The sequence below is a fragment of the Nicotiana tabacum genome, chromosome 16 (genome assembly GCF_000715075.1).
Source record: "Nicotiana tabacum cultivar K326 chromosome 16, ASM71507v2, whole genome shotgun sequence".
Classification (NCBI taxonomy): Eukaryota; Viridiplantae; Streptophyta; class Magnoliopsida; order Solanales; family Solanaceae; genus Nicotiana; species Nicotiana tabacum.
In genome coordinates, this window is record NC_134095.1 from 30,153,906 (window position 1) to 30,169,477 (window position 15,572).

A 15,572-nucleotide genomic window follows, 5' to 3' on the forward strand; every position below is an offset into this window, starting at 1 on the left:
GTTTATCTCAATTGTTTGAGCACTAAGATCTTCCTCGTGTGGTACTATTTGGTATCTTCCGAGTTGTCTCAAGACTCGGCAGGGCGCGTAAGGTTGAATGCTCTTAAATCCCATCAGTAGGAAATGAGTTCTAGTTGCTGGCATATACATGACCTCATCTACAGGTAACCATCCCAGTGTCCACTGTATTTGGATGGCAGTGAGAGCTTGAAAGAATGAAGTCCATGCCATAACTCCTTTGGGCAGACTGATCTCTTTGGCTCTCGTGTAAAACTCTTCTATGCAAGTTTTCTCCGAGGAACCATGGCTCAAAAACTCGGAACGATGGCAGAGATGTTCAGTCATCCATATTTGTAGCAGCAAGTTACAACCTTCGAAGAAATTCCCCCCGGCTTTGCAGGCTGTGAGAGCTCGAAAGATATCGGATACCACCATAGGCGCGAGAGTATTGTCATTTTGAGTGAGTAAAGTACTGACGACCCCGGATATTTTCAGATCAATATTCCCATCTTTCCTCGGAAATACCAGAAGGCCCAAAAATGTTATCATGAAAGCCACCCGTCTGTGCTTATCCCACTTCTGACGACTACCTTTGCTGCATAGCTTGTTAATCGGATTGTTGAATCCTCTTACATGACCATACATGTCGTATATGAAGCATGGATTATAAAAACCGGTGGCCAAATCTGGGTTGTGGACCGTCCTGGGTATTTTTAGTGAGTCTAGAAATCGATGCACCGTGACAGCTCTTGGGGCGACCAGGTATCTTTGCCTTAATGGAAGTTCAGCAATTCCGATGTACCCAGCCATTTCCTCCAGAGTCGGGGTGAGTTCAAAATCGGAGAAGTGTAAAACATTGTGTGCTGGGTCCCAGTAGGTGACCAAAGCTCTTATGATATCTCCCCGAGGCTGGATTTCCAGTAAACCCGTGAGACCTTTCAGATATTTCTTGACCTCATCTTGCTCTTCAGCACCTAGATCATTCCACCATAGCCGTAACTTGACAGGGATTTTAGTCATTATCGAAAAGTGTTCATTTTTCATTGTGCTCATCCTGCACATTTATTAAGGTGACTTTAAGCAAAAATGGCTTGACTCAAAAATATTTTGACTATATTTTCTAAAAAGAAGATCAGATTTCCGAACACGGCCTTTCAGCACTTCGGGGATGAAGATTTTAAGGCTGTGAGGGTCAACCGATCAAAAAACTCTAAAAGACGACCGAAAGTGGCCGTTTATGCAAAATCAGCCTTCCGCCGTCCCTTGCGGGAACATTTGGCTATTTTTGACAAAAACAATCACTTGATTTATTTATGACTCTTTTAGTAGTAATGAAAACAACATGGGGAACATGGCCTCACAGAGCCTCGGGGACGAGGATTCTAAGGCCGTTGGGCAATTTGGTCAGAAAAATAAAAATGACCAATAATGGCCGTTTGTGCAAAGTCAGCCTTCCGGCGTCCCTTTGGGGAACATTCGGCTATCCTTGACGAAACGACACCTGACTCATTCATGACGAAATTAAAATTCTAACATTTTGGCTATTTTGAAAAGAGGAGGTTGGACCCGATGAGGGTTGCCTACGTATCTCGCACCCTGCGAAAATCAAACCGGCGTAGTTCGGGCCGATCAGGCGTAGAGTAAAAATAAACTAAACCCCTTCTGACTACAATCTTTTAAAGAAAAGGAGAAAAAATATTTTTCTGGATTTTTATATTTTGTTTTTTATTTTATTTTTTATTTTATTTTTATGAATTTTAAACTTCTTTTCACCCTTTTTTTTTGAAATTTCGAAAATCTTTTAAAGAGATACTACAAATGGAACAATATATATTTTTTTGAATTTTGAATTTTCCCCCTTTTTTTTTACTTTTAAATAAATACCCGTTTTTGGATTTTGAAAGTGATTAAAAGGAATTTTTTTTATATGTTTTTTTTATATAAATCAAACTAAAAGACAAATTTTGTTTTCATTTTTTTTTTAGAAAATTCCGGTGAGGTTTTGACATTACTTGGACATTGGTTTTATCTTTTCCAAAATAAGTAATTATCTCCCTACGCTGCTATTTTTTTTTTCTTTCCTTTTTTTGATTTTTTTTAGAAACCGGTCAGCATGCAGATCTGAAGCAAATAAATGCGCCAACAAACGGGATGCAGCAGGATAGTCTTTTCATTTCAGGTTGCCTGTCCTAGACGGACCCAACCCCTGTGTTGAGTCCCCTACGTCAAATGCAACATGATGCAAATAAGTGTTCCTACTAGGGATCCGGCATGAGGTTTCGTTATACTAGGTTTATAACCTGGGTATATGTTCTAGACTGTGTACCCGAGCGGACAACTCGAGTCGAGGAGGAGGCTACGTACCGGGGACCCACGAGATCGTCCGGCTTTGTAACTTGTCCGGCCTCTTTCTTATTCCAGGTATTGACACTAACAGAATGGGGAGTCTCGACCAGCGAGCTTCTCCCCGGAGGTAAGAAAAGAAGGGTTCCGGCACAATTTATATACAGTTCAGATAATATCAAAGCGGTAAAAGATAACATTTAGCACGTTATGCCCAAACATGTAGTAAAGATCAGATAATAAAGCCAAATATAACAATTATTCTAAGTTCGAATTCTGAACCCTGAACAAACGTTCTGGGTTCTAAATCTCCAGCGGAGTCGCCAGAGCTGTCACACCTCCTTTTTGCGCGCCCGCCCCGAAGGGTAAATGCGCGAGGGAGTTTTTCCAATTTAAGTGACAATATTCGAAAATGGGATTATTTATTTAATTCAGAGTCGCCACTTGGGAAAGGTTTGGCTTTTGGTGTCCCAAGTCATCGGTTTATCTTGAATCCCAAATCGAGGAAATTTTCGACTTTCCAAATGAAGTCTGCGAACCAGAAATTCTAAGTAAGGAATTCTGTTGACCCGAGGGAAGGTGTTAGGCACCCTCGAATCCCGTGGTTCTAGCACGGTCGCTTAAATTGTTATAATGGCTAAATATCTGATTTAAATACATGTTGTGACTTATGTGCTTTTATTAAGTTTAAACCGCTTTTATTATTATCATTTATTTTTTATAGAATTGCAACGTCGTGAAAATGCATCTCGAACCACGTCACAATCAATGCACCCGTAGTTGTTAACACATTTCGACTCCGTTGAGATTTGAATTTGGGCCACATAAATGCGCACCCGAATTTAAGAATGTAATTTAATTAAGTCGCGCCTAAAGAGTCTACCGCGTTATTATCTTTGGGGAAGACAGTGAAATTCACTAAACAGTCCATCCCAAATTCTAAGTATTTATTATGATCAATTATTGAGGGCCCCGCAATTTGTGCGTTTTATTGGGTGAGACTCGTCTCATTCATCTTTAGAAGGGCGGTCCTAAGGCGCCTACATTCTCTATTACGTTTGTCTCTAAAAATGAAAGAAAGAAAAAAAATATATATGCTAATTAGATTACATACTTGGCCAACCCCAGCCTCTTATTAATTATCGGGTTAATCATTTCTGAGGCGGGGAATGGTTTCACGCCTTATTCCAGGAGATAACATGCTTCTAATTTAATAAAGAGAATTACATACAAGATTAGTAAAATGCTAAACTCATGCTAACATTCTTCGAGTTGAATTTGAATTAGCTTATTTAAGCTGGATTAGTGGAATTAACGATTATAAAGCTGCTACTAATAGGAATTCGAACACGATTCTATAGACTGCCTAACGAAACCCAATTTGATAGAGTTAGTTTAAATGACTCAGAATTATGATGCGTCTTTTGCCGAATTAGAAGCATCCTGCCTTACGTGTTTAAAATAAAGATAGAAGCTGAGATTTAACTGCCAATATACTAAACACATGTGCACTCTACGTCATACAGACAACTGAACAACTAAAATCAATAGTGTTAAACAAACTAAGGCTTCTATTAAGTACAAACTGCATAATGTATTTTTTTTATTGAGCTACAAACTAAAAATTACACAAATCTAAAACATTTATAAAGTTGTAAGTGCAGCAGCCGATGATTAAAACTCCTTCATATCTTTCAATTCATGCTTTTCATTGTTACATCAGTGTGAAATTCAAATGTGTACCTGGAAATTGGACAACAAGAAGGAAAAGAGGAGTGATCAGTGCAGTAGCAGTGATAAACAACAAGCAGCCCCGCAACACAGCAGTTTCAACAACCAGATGCACCAGGAACAACTCAAACAAAGCCCGAAATGATTTGTGAAACCCAAACAGCCACAAACAGCATGCAAAGACTCAAATGGACTTGAACTCAAATCAAAGTTGGACCAGTAGATTGCATAAGAAGTTCCAACAAGTTGGAGTCAAACCAGAAGATCAATATCAACTACTGGAGCTTTGAACTGAACCAAAGCTCAATGGAATGATGTTTTATCTACCCCTTTTTATCAGCTGTTTTCAAAACAAAAGATAGACCTCCAAAAAATGCCCCCCTGCCCTCTGTTCTCTCTGTGATTTTATACTGCTCAACAATTCCCCAAAAAAAAGTTTTTAGAGGGCTGTCTTTGATGGCTCAAAAAACTCTCCTGAACTAATGGAGACCCTTCTGTTTTTATAGCTTCCTCTCAGCCCATTCGAACAGCCTGTTTAACAAAATGAACCCCCTCCCATGTTCTCCTACTGTTTTTTCCACTCAACATATTAAAATAAAGCCCCCTCTCATGAGATTCCCCCTGATAGCCCTATCTTTAAATATTCAAAGTGGTTTCCATTTTATTAAACTAAAACAAGAGTATGGGCAGCCTGAATATGCCCTGACAGCACATGCTGTCAAGTTAATTTTAATCCCTTAAAGGTTTCAATGCACATGCTGTCCACGCAGGGACAAAATTCCATGTCAATTTGAACTTTGAAATCTATGTTAAACTGTAGCTATAAACCAAACCTTAAGTGTTTTCTGATTCAAACTGAACAAACTAACAAGCAGCTATACTCAATTCTTAATTGGATTCAAACAAAGCTTCAGCAGAAAACAAATAACATGAATCAAATTATTACCATTCAATGCTGAAACTAATTGATGACATATATTGAATCGACTACGCGAATTACAACACATACAATCAATAGCTAATGATCGGAATCGAACAGTATTGAACAGGGGGTTCAGATTGCACTGTCAATACAAGAAATGACCCTGGGAACTAATTAATCGATCGAAATTTATTTCAATCGATTACTCTGTTAAACACATACACTCATCAACGAATAACAAAAGAGATTCGACCAAATGAGAGGTCCGGGCAAGGACAGAACAGTCGACACAAAAATTCAAAACAAATCAACTAAACATTTGGACATATGAATAGACATTTAACTATAACAAAACAACAAAATGAACTGACAAGGAAAAGGAAAACAGAAATACCTTAAAGGCTTGAAAGATCAGAAGGCACTGTCTCGGATTTGAATCGACCTTTCTTGGGGTTGAACGGACTTTAATCGAAGTGTTCTCAACTGAGAACGCTTCGATTAAGGTCCATTAGACCCTAATCTTCTGGTTCAAACGGACAAAAAAAAATCGGACTCAGGACTTCTAGGGTTCCTAAGGCAGATTTAGGATTCAGGTTTTCCTGGTTGGATTCGGACCAAACCAAGCCTGGTTTGGTCACGAGACAGGTCAGGGGAGTGTCTAGTGTGAATCTGGGGTAGGTTGGTGTAGATCGAGGTTTTGCTCGAATCTTCAAATGAAGATTCGAGAACCTAGGGATTGATTCGAACTAAATGGTTGGTGGATTTGGATTCAGGGTGGTTGAGTGGTCTTAGGGTGTTAAAATGGTGGCCAACGACATTGATGCCGCCGGGTTTCAAACGGGAGGGGAGTAAGGCGGCTAGGGTTTCGTGGGGTTTGGGTCTGGTGAGGGAGACGAAGATAAGGGAGGGGTCTGGCTTGGGGGTGCGGGGTGAGAGATGAGGGGTTATATACGGGGGGGGGGTGTTTTGATCCTGGCCATTGGATCAGTCAAGATCAACGGCCAAGATCCAAGAGCTAATCAAACGGTGTCGTTTGGTTTAGTATTGGGGTCAGGGTTGGTCCGGGTAACGGGTCGGGTACGGGGTTATGGGTGAGTGATCTGGACCGTCAATCTAGTGAGATTAACGGTCCAAATTGAGGGTGACACAACGACGTCGTTTGGACGGTCGTGTGGCCAGCTTAATTGGACCGGGTAAAAGGGTATTCGGACTGGGTTATTTTGGTTTGGGCCTGTTCTCATTTAGTTCAAACTGGCCCAATCCGAAAACCCCTTTCTTTTTTCTTCTTTAATTTCTAAAAATCCCACCTAAATTATAAAACAAAACTATACAAATATTAAACAACTATCACACACATTAATATTTAATTAAAATAAAATCACTCAAGGATGACAAATAGAATAACAACTGCATATTTTATGATTTTCCTTTTAATAACCGAATTATGGTTTGATTAATTCCTAATAGTAAAACGATATCCTAAGCTTACACACGACATATATTTTTGTATTTTTGTTTGATAAGACTAAATAAACACGGACAAAACCACAAATAACTAACAAAAAATGCCACGTAAATTCCAAAAATTGTACAGCAAAACCATTTGTTATTATTTTTTGATTTTTTGGAGTAATTGTCGTGTAAACAAAAATCACGTGCTCACACCAGTTACGTCTGTTTCCGGGAAAGCTCAAATCCAAATGGAGTGGACCTTTTGAAGTTGTGTTTGTGACCCCTTTTGGTGCTCTTGATTTGAAAAACAAAAATGGTGAAGTCTTTAGAGTTAATGGGCACCGAGTAAAGCATTATCTTGGAAAGTTTGATAACAGCCACGTGGTGGCGCTCCTTCATCTCAAGTGATGTGGTGGTAACATGCGTCGTGCCGCAACGTTAAATCAGGCGCTTCTTGGGAGGCAACCCATGTGTTTTTCTTCTTATCTTCTTTGATTTTCTTTGTAGTATAGGATTGATTTTTGGGCTAACTGGTTGTGAGATGTTACAGGGTTGTATTGATGCAGTACAAGACATAGTAAGAAAATGCTTAGTCTCTGAAGTTGCCAGTGCGGCCGCACTACACTTTGTGAGGTCCACACTAGTGGAGGCCAAAGTGATACCTCTCTGAAGTTGGCCACTACGACTGCGGTCTATTTTATGCGGACCGCAGTGGGATATTGGGCCAAGCTTGATCATAACAGCCCAGTGCGGACCATAGTCCATTTTGTGTGGTCCGCACTGGTAGGTGAGGCTGGGCCCCAGGGGCTCTTCTATAAATAGACCCTAGGGACCCCCTTTTTACTCTTTTCGCCAAAATTGAATCTCAGAGCATATTATTACTGTTCACTCCCTGAAATTGATCGTGAAAACTTGCTTAGCATTGATTAACTTCACTCCACCTCATAATCTGGTAACATTACACTCATTTCTTCTATGTTTAATTTTATAATTTTGTTCTATTTTCATTTTCTTTTCTTAGCTTATACTTCTTCTTCTTCTTCCTCCCATAATTAGTTCGACTCTAGGATTATATTAGTTTAAAGGTTGAATTCTGTGGACTTAGTAGTTTTATGGACTAGGTAAATCGTTTAGGGACAATAATTTAGTGAAAAATTGGAAAATTGGACTTTAAGGCAATTCTGATAAACCTTAACTCAGTGCCACTTCTAGGCATGTTGTGCGGACCGCGGTGCTGTAGTGCGGTCTGCAGTACCATTTTGTGTGGACCACACTGATGATCTTGTGTCAAGGTAACCCTTACCTAGTGCGGCCGTGGTACCATTTTGTGCGGGCCGCACTGGTCAGACTCAGAGGAAGGGTAGTCTGAACCCCATCCCTGTGCGGACCTCAGTTGTTATTGTATGGTCCGTGGTGGTCCCTGTGCGGCCGCACTCCATTTTGTGCGGTCCGCACTGGGCTATTTCTGCAGCATGGCTGCAACTTTTCAATTCTATCTGCAATTTTTTCTGTAGAAATATTGCTCACTGCTTTTATTGATACTAACAATGTGAGATGATTGTGTTTGCAGATAATGGTTAAACAAAGAGGAAAAGGCTCCAAACAACCCGGCAGAGGTGATTCCTCTCGGGGAGGGAAGTAGAGATTGGTTAAACTCACTCCCCAGGCTCGTCAAAACATAAAGAAAATGACAAAGGCAATTAAGGCAGCTGATAGAGCCTGTGATCAGTCGGGGAGTGAGTATCTTCCCTCCCAAGATATCTCTTCAAACTCAGCACCAACACATTTCTACTCAAGTTTCAGATTGACAGATGACACTCCTCCACCATCACCCACTGCCGAAGCACCAGGGCATGTTTCTACTGAGTCGTCTGAGGGCTCAGCAGCCGGCAATAGTGAATACTCCACCTCCCCCACAGCTTTATTATCTAGGGAGGGTGCAGACGGAGGTGAGGAGTAAGTGCAAGGGGATGAAGAGGTAGATGAGGGTGGTGAGCCTCAAGTTGGGGGCATTGCCCGAACTAGAAAACCCGAAGTTTGGGAGGATAGGTTCATGAGCCACGTGGCGTACCACAAATTTAGGGAGTGGTGTCCGGTGAGAAAATTGATACCGGAGCGGAGTTTCATTGACAGAGATATTTTACCCCACAACCCTGACGTGCATAGACAGTTCAGAACGAGAGTGGGTTGGAAGCACTTCTTAGATGACTGCATGGATGCCAATGAACACTTGGTCAAAGAATTTTATTGTAATGTAGCCCACATCATAAAGGGTACCAAAGTGATCAAGGTTCGGAACCTCAAGGTGTTGTTTGACGGGAAGTCGCTCAACGAATACCTGGGTTTCAACGAGGAAGATGAGTCTCTTTATATGGCAAAGCTAGAGATGGGCGAGGAGGTCCGTCCATGGTTAGATCAGTACTTGGCAATCCCAGGTACCGTTTCAGAGTGGTTGACTGTTGGGGTCAAAATACTATGGAGGACCCTAAACTTTGAGGCGAGGGGCTAGAAAACGTTTGTGTGCATCCGGTTAGACCCTACTACCCATGACCAGACACTTCCTCTCCACCGTGCTATTTTGGTTGCTTCAATTATGGCAGGGTACCCCATCAACGTGGGGAATGTGATGTCCCGGATCATTTCTATAATGAGTGCCAAGAGCGACCGGAACTATCCCTTCCCTAACGTCCTTACTATGTACTTCCGGGACTTGCAAGTGGACAAGAGGCCATACAACATCAAGGTCAAGGCGACAGCCCCGTTCTCTTGGTACATCTTGAAGGGGAATGACAACCCCAAGGACAAGAACTACAAAGCCCCTGCTTCTGCCCCAACTGGCCAGTCTGAAGAGCTAGTTGTGGTAGAGACCCCCGCTGAGCCTGCCTCCACTCATACTGAGATGCCTCCCGGACCTTCCACATCAGCAGGCCTGGAGATCCCATCTACCCGGGCCCATCCCATCACTGCCCACCGGCTGAGCCAGGCCCTTCTGAGTATAAATAATTAGATGCAGACTGCCTCATCTAAGTTGTCCACATTGACTACCACAGTAGAGGCTCAGTCGGCTCCTCCACAGCCCCACAGGTGCCCCAGTCGATAGAGGATGCTTTGAAAGAGATACTTGAGAACCAGAAGAAAATCCTCACTACTCAGGAGACATTGACGAACGCAGTCGATTCACACAACAAGGCTCTCAAGGAGCTTGCTCGGGAGCATAAGAAGCTTAGGAAGACACGGGCCTCCAAGGAGTCCGTGAAGAAGCTGCGGGAAGATGTAGATAGACTGAAGGCAGACCATCTGCCTTTGGACCTGTTGCTCGATGACCCAGTCTCAGCAGCTCATCCACAATCGGAGCAGACCCAGAGGCCTCCGAAGAGGAGGAAGATCCCTAGAGCAGATGATGCCATCATCCAGTTGGCGGACCATCCGGAGGCTTCCTCTAGTTAGCCACAAGATGTACCAGTTTCACATCCTGTCGAGGTCCATGCCCAGGTCCTAGTAGCACCAGAGTAGACCACCGGGAACCAGTTTGAGGTTCCCGAGCACACAGAGGACCCAAGGACCACCCATGAGCATATGCAGATAGACACGACTTAGGGAGTCTTAATATCCTTTTCTATTATTTTTTATGCTTATTTGGACTAGTTGGCATTGGACACAATGCCAGCTTTTATTTGAGGGGATGCACCCTACATTATTGGATGATTGTATATATTGATTCATTTTATGCTTTCTTGATTTTCACATTTGGTCTGTATATAATTTGATATTTAGTTACTTTTATCGCATTTTCACCTTTCTTTGGGCCTGTATATAAAGTTACATCAATGTATATATTCATCCCCGTTGTATATTCAAATTCCCTATTGTATATGTTCGTTCTATTTTCGCAAAAAAAAATTCTGTTTTTAGCTTCTTATTTATGTTTGTAGCTTTTGTTTTGTTTTAGATGTTTTCAATAAACCTTTGGTTTTCTTAATGCCACGGTTCTTTCCAAAGGTGGAGTGTTGTGTGAACCGGGTGGCTCTTCCCAATGATGGATGGCGCGACAACCTTCTTAAGGGTTTGAGTCCATTTTTGTTTTTGTTTTTAGTAGTTTATAGTTAAGGATACCTCAAGCAAAGCTTTACTTGGGCCTAGCACATTTTCCTTTGATCCCATGGTCAAAGACAAAATGTTGTGTTTAGGATGGTGAAAGTCGTGACCTTGAGACTCTTGTGTTGACTGATAATCATCAAGTGGTTTTTCGGGACCATTGTGTGCTCAAATTGTATCTAAGGTCGTTCTGGGTCCTCGACTCTATGTCTTTAGCGATCCTTTAGCTTGTGTGGTGAGAAATCGAATTGCTAGTCCAAGTCCCGAGCCACTTGTCTAGAACTTACCCTGAATATTTGTTGAGGCAAAATCTTAAGTGAAATTTGACTTGAGACGTGATTATATGCCCTCCTTGACCCAAATAATAGCTTGAAAAATTCCATATCCTACCAATGATATGATCCCTAGTTAACCCTTTTGAGCCTTAGATCTTTTTCTTTTCAAGAACCATGAGACAACCCTATACCCGTTCTAAAAGATACCCTCTCTTGGCATCCGATCTTTCCTTGAGCACATGGAAAAAGTATAAGTTTGGGGGGAGAGACGAGGGTGGCAACAAAGTGGTAAAAGGCACAAAAATGAAGAAAAGGAAAGACAGTGAAAAAGAAAGAAAAGCAAAAGACAAAAAGTATGCTCAATGTGAAAAAGAATAAAAAGGGATTCAAGAAAATCAAAAGAATGAAAGGTGTGGAAAGTTGAAAAAGGAGAAACGATTTGAATTGCATAAGAAAGAGTGACAACATGTCCCTCTAACCCCTTAGAAAGAAGTGAGATGACTCAAAGAGTCAAGAGAATGTGTGTCAAATGAATCAAAAGAAGTGCTTAAGGGAAGATGGAACCCACTTAGATCAAAACATTTCCTACCCTGAACCAAAAGCCTTCACAATGACTCCACAAAAGCCCTATATGATCTTGAGTTGAATGAAGCTTACATTAATGGATACTTACATAAGGGGAAAGCATATGGTACTTATAGCCAGACTTGTGACCTTTTCTTGAGAGAGATGAGTGAATTTCCATTAACCTCGGTTTATGTGCCAATATTCTAAAAGGTGAGGTTTACTTAGGGAGAGTTGAAGATGTGGGAGTTTGGGTTCCACAATGACCAAAGTAATTGATAGAGTTCTTTAATGTAATAAGTCAACTCTTGATGCTCTTGTGTCACACTTGATCCATGATTTTTCAAAGGTTAAATGTTGTTAATGATTCATTTGTATTGAGGGCAATTGTTAGTCTCAATTGATGCTAGTTGAGGTTACTTTAGGATATCTAAAAATTCTTGAATTTTCCCTTAAGGGGTGGGTCTTATTTTGTTTGCTTCAGGACAAGCAAAAGCTTAAGTTTGGGGGAGTTGATAACTAGGGATTTTGACATGTTTCATGCTCCTTCTTGCTTACGCTTTGATTATAAATTCTTACAAAATAGTCCCAAAAGGTTCATAAGTTGTGCATGATTGCATGTTTGATCAACAAAGTGACAAGACGTCAAATATCGGCTCAAAAGGAGTGAAACTTGCACAAGTACCAAAGACAAGACAACTCAGGACAAACAGGCCTAGTGCGGCCGCACTACACTTTGTGCGGTCCGCACTAGGGAGATTCAGAGAGCTGGATTTGAAGGAATCAAAGCAGTGCGGCCGCAGTACATATTGTGTGGTCCGCACTGAAGACACGGCGGATGCACTACCATTTTATGCGGTCCGCGGAAACAAACTTCAGAGAGATGTCAAGTGCCAGGGTTCAAGCCTGTGCGGTTCGCAATCCATTTTGTGCGGACCGCATTGGAAGCCTCCACGGCCGCGGTCCGTGGAGCCTGGGATCAGAGAGTTAATTTTCTAGAGTCAAGAGCCTAGTGCAGACGCACACCATTTTGTGCGGTCCGCACTGACCCCGCAGGGGCATTTTTGTCAAGTTTTTCCAGCTTAGTATAAATAGAACCTTTTTTCCATTTTTAGGGTATCAGCTATTTTCTGAACTGAGTTGTGCTCGTGAGAAGACCATCTGTAGCCATTTTGGGCATTTTTACTTAGTTTTTATCATTGAATCTTTGTATTTACCGTAGCAATTAATTAATATGTCTTTATCTTCATATATTTCTCTGTTTTTCTCTTCAAGCATGAGTAGCTAAACCCATTAGCTAGGCTTGTGGCTCAACCCCAGTGTGGGTAATTGAAGGGTATTGTGATTTAGGGCTAGATTGACTATGAGTGTTTGTTATTTGGGTCAATTTTATGGTTCAATTTATGAATTGGTGTTTGGAAACACTGGTTTGTGCTAAGTTGACTTGGCTCTTCTTGAGAAAGAGAGCCTAAGTCTCCAAAATTGACCTAACAAGGAATTGGGATGGACTCAAGAGAATTGATAGTCCCAATTAAAGGGTTAAACCTCGAGAGAGTAATTACCCGACTTGAACCCTAGTTGCTTGAGCAAATTTTCCTGCCTATTTGGTCTTGAGAAAGTCAATTGGGCAAAATCACTCTCTCTACCGAGAGGTGTGAGAGTGGGTAAAATCGTGCAGCGATTATAGCATATTTCTCCAATCATGTGAATCGTTCCTTAGAAGCAATTACCTGTCAATGACCCACCTAGGTGAAAGTCACTACCCTAGTGCCTTTTTATCCATTAGATACAACTTTAGCAATTCTCGTTTAGCATAATCTAGTTGCATATATAATTAGTAATTGATAATAGTAGTTTGTTAAAGAAAAAACAAAAATGATTGGAATTGATATTTGGAACAAATACACAATTCCACTCTAAATAGATACTCGACTCCATTCCTAGCTCCCTGTGGAATTCGATCCCGACCCACAAATCGGGTAAAAGCTATTGCGACCCTCTCTCCCTACTTTTTAATAGTGCGGAGTAGGCTGCGACCACTTCTCCCACTCGATCAACAATCTCAAATGGGCTAATGAACCTAGGGCTAAGCTTGCCCTTCTTTCCAAATCTCATCACGCCCTTCATAGGCGACACTCAAAGCAATACCCGCTCGCCAACCATGAATTCCACATCATGAACCTTACGGTCAGCATAACTTTTTTTCCTGGACTGAGCTGTACGAAGCCTATCCTGAATAATCTTGACCTTGTCCAAGGCATCCTATACTAGATCTGTACCCAACAACCGAGCGTCTCCTGGATCAAACCATCCAACCGGCGACCGACACCGCCTACCATACAAAGCCTTATAAGGAGCCATCTGGATACTCGACTGGTAGTTGTTGTTGTTGTAGGCAAACTTCGCTAAAGGCAAAAACTGATCCCACGAGCCTCCAAAGTCAATGACACAAGCTCGAAGCATGTCCTCCAAAATCTGAATAGTCCGCTCGGACTGTCTGTCCGTTTGGGGATGGAAGGATGTGCACAACTCAACTCGCGTGCCCAACTCATGTTGAACTGCTCTGCAGAAATGCGAGGTAAACTGTGTACCTCGATCAGAAATGATAGACACGGGAACACCATGAAGACGAACAATCTCCCGAATAGAGATCTTAGTTAACCTCTCGGAAGAATTGGAGACTGCCACATGAAGGAAATGCGCTGACTTAGTCAACCTATCAACAATAACCCACACTGCATCAAACTTCCTCTGAGTCCGTGGGAGTCCAACAACAAAGTCCATAGTGATATGCTCCCACTTCCACTCGGGAAGCTCAATCCTCTGAAACAAACCACCAGGTCTCTAATGCTCGTACTTTACCTGCTGACAAATCAAACACCGCGCCACATACGCAATAATATCATTCTTCATCCTCCTCCACCAATAGTGCTGGCGCAAATCCTGATACATCTTAGCGGTGCCCGGATGAATAGAGTACCAGGAACTATATGCCTCCTCTAAAATCAACTCTCGGAGTCCATCCACATTAGGCACACAAACTTGACCCTGCATCCTCAAAACTCCATCATCTCCTAATGTAACCTGCTTGGAACCACCGTGCTGCACTGTGTCCCTAAGGACACACAAATGAGGATCATCATACTGCTGATCTCGAATACGCTCCAATAAAGAAGAACGAGTGACTGTGCAAGCTAATACACGGCTGGGCTACGAAACATCCAACCTTACGAACTAATTGGCCAAAGCCTGAACTTCCAAAGCAAGCGGTCTCTCACCGATCGGAATATACGCAAGATTTCCCATACTGGCTAACTTCATACTCAAAGCATCGGCCACCACATTGGCCTTCCCCAGATGATATAAGATGGTGATATCATAGTCTTTCAATAGCTCCAACCACCTCCTCTGCCTCAAATTTAACTCCTTCTGCTTGAAGAAGTATTGCAAACTCTTGTGATCCGTGAACACCTCACATGACACGCCATATAGATAATGCCTCCAAATCTTCAATACGTGAACAATGGTTGCTAACTCCAAATCATGAACTGGATAATTCTTCTCATGAATATTCAACTAATGTGAAGCATATGTAATAACCTTTCCATTCTACATCAACACCGCACCAAGTCCAATATGAGATGCATCACAATAAACTGTATATGGCCCTGAACCTGTGGGCAAAACTAACACCGACGCTATCGTCAAAGCTGTCTTGAACTTTTGAAAGCTCGCCTCATACTCGTCCGACCATCTGAATTGGGCACATTTCTGGGTCAAACTGGTTATCGGGGCTACAATAGATGAAAACCCCTCCACAAACCGACGATAATAGCCTGCCAAACCCAAGAAACTCCGGATCTCTATAGCTGATACAGGTCTAGGCCAGTTCTTGACTACCTCTATCTTCTTTGGATCTACCTGAATACCCTTTGCTGAAACAATATGACCGAAGAAAGCAACTTACCCCAACCAAAACTCGCACTTCGAAAACTTAGCATACAACTGACTATCTCTCAAAGTCTGAAGAACAACTCTCAGATGCTGCTCGTGCTCCTCCCGGCTGCGGGAATAAATCAAAATATCATCAATCAAGCCTATCACGAATGAATCCAAGTAAGGTCTAAACAACCGGTTCATCAAATCCATGAAAGCTGCTGGGGCATTTGTCAACCCAAATGACATCACCA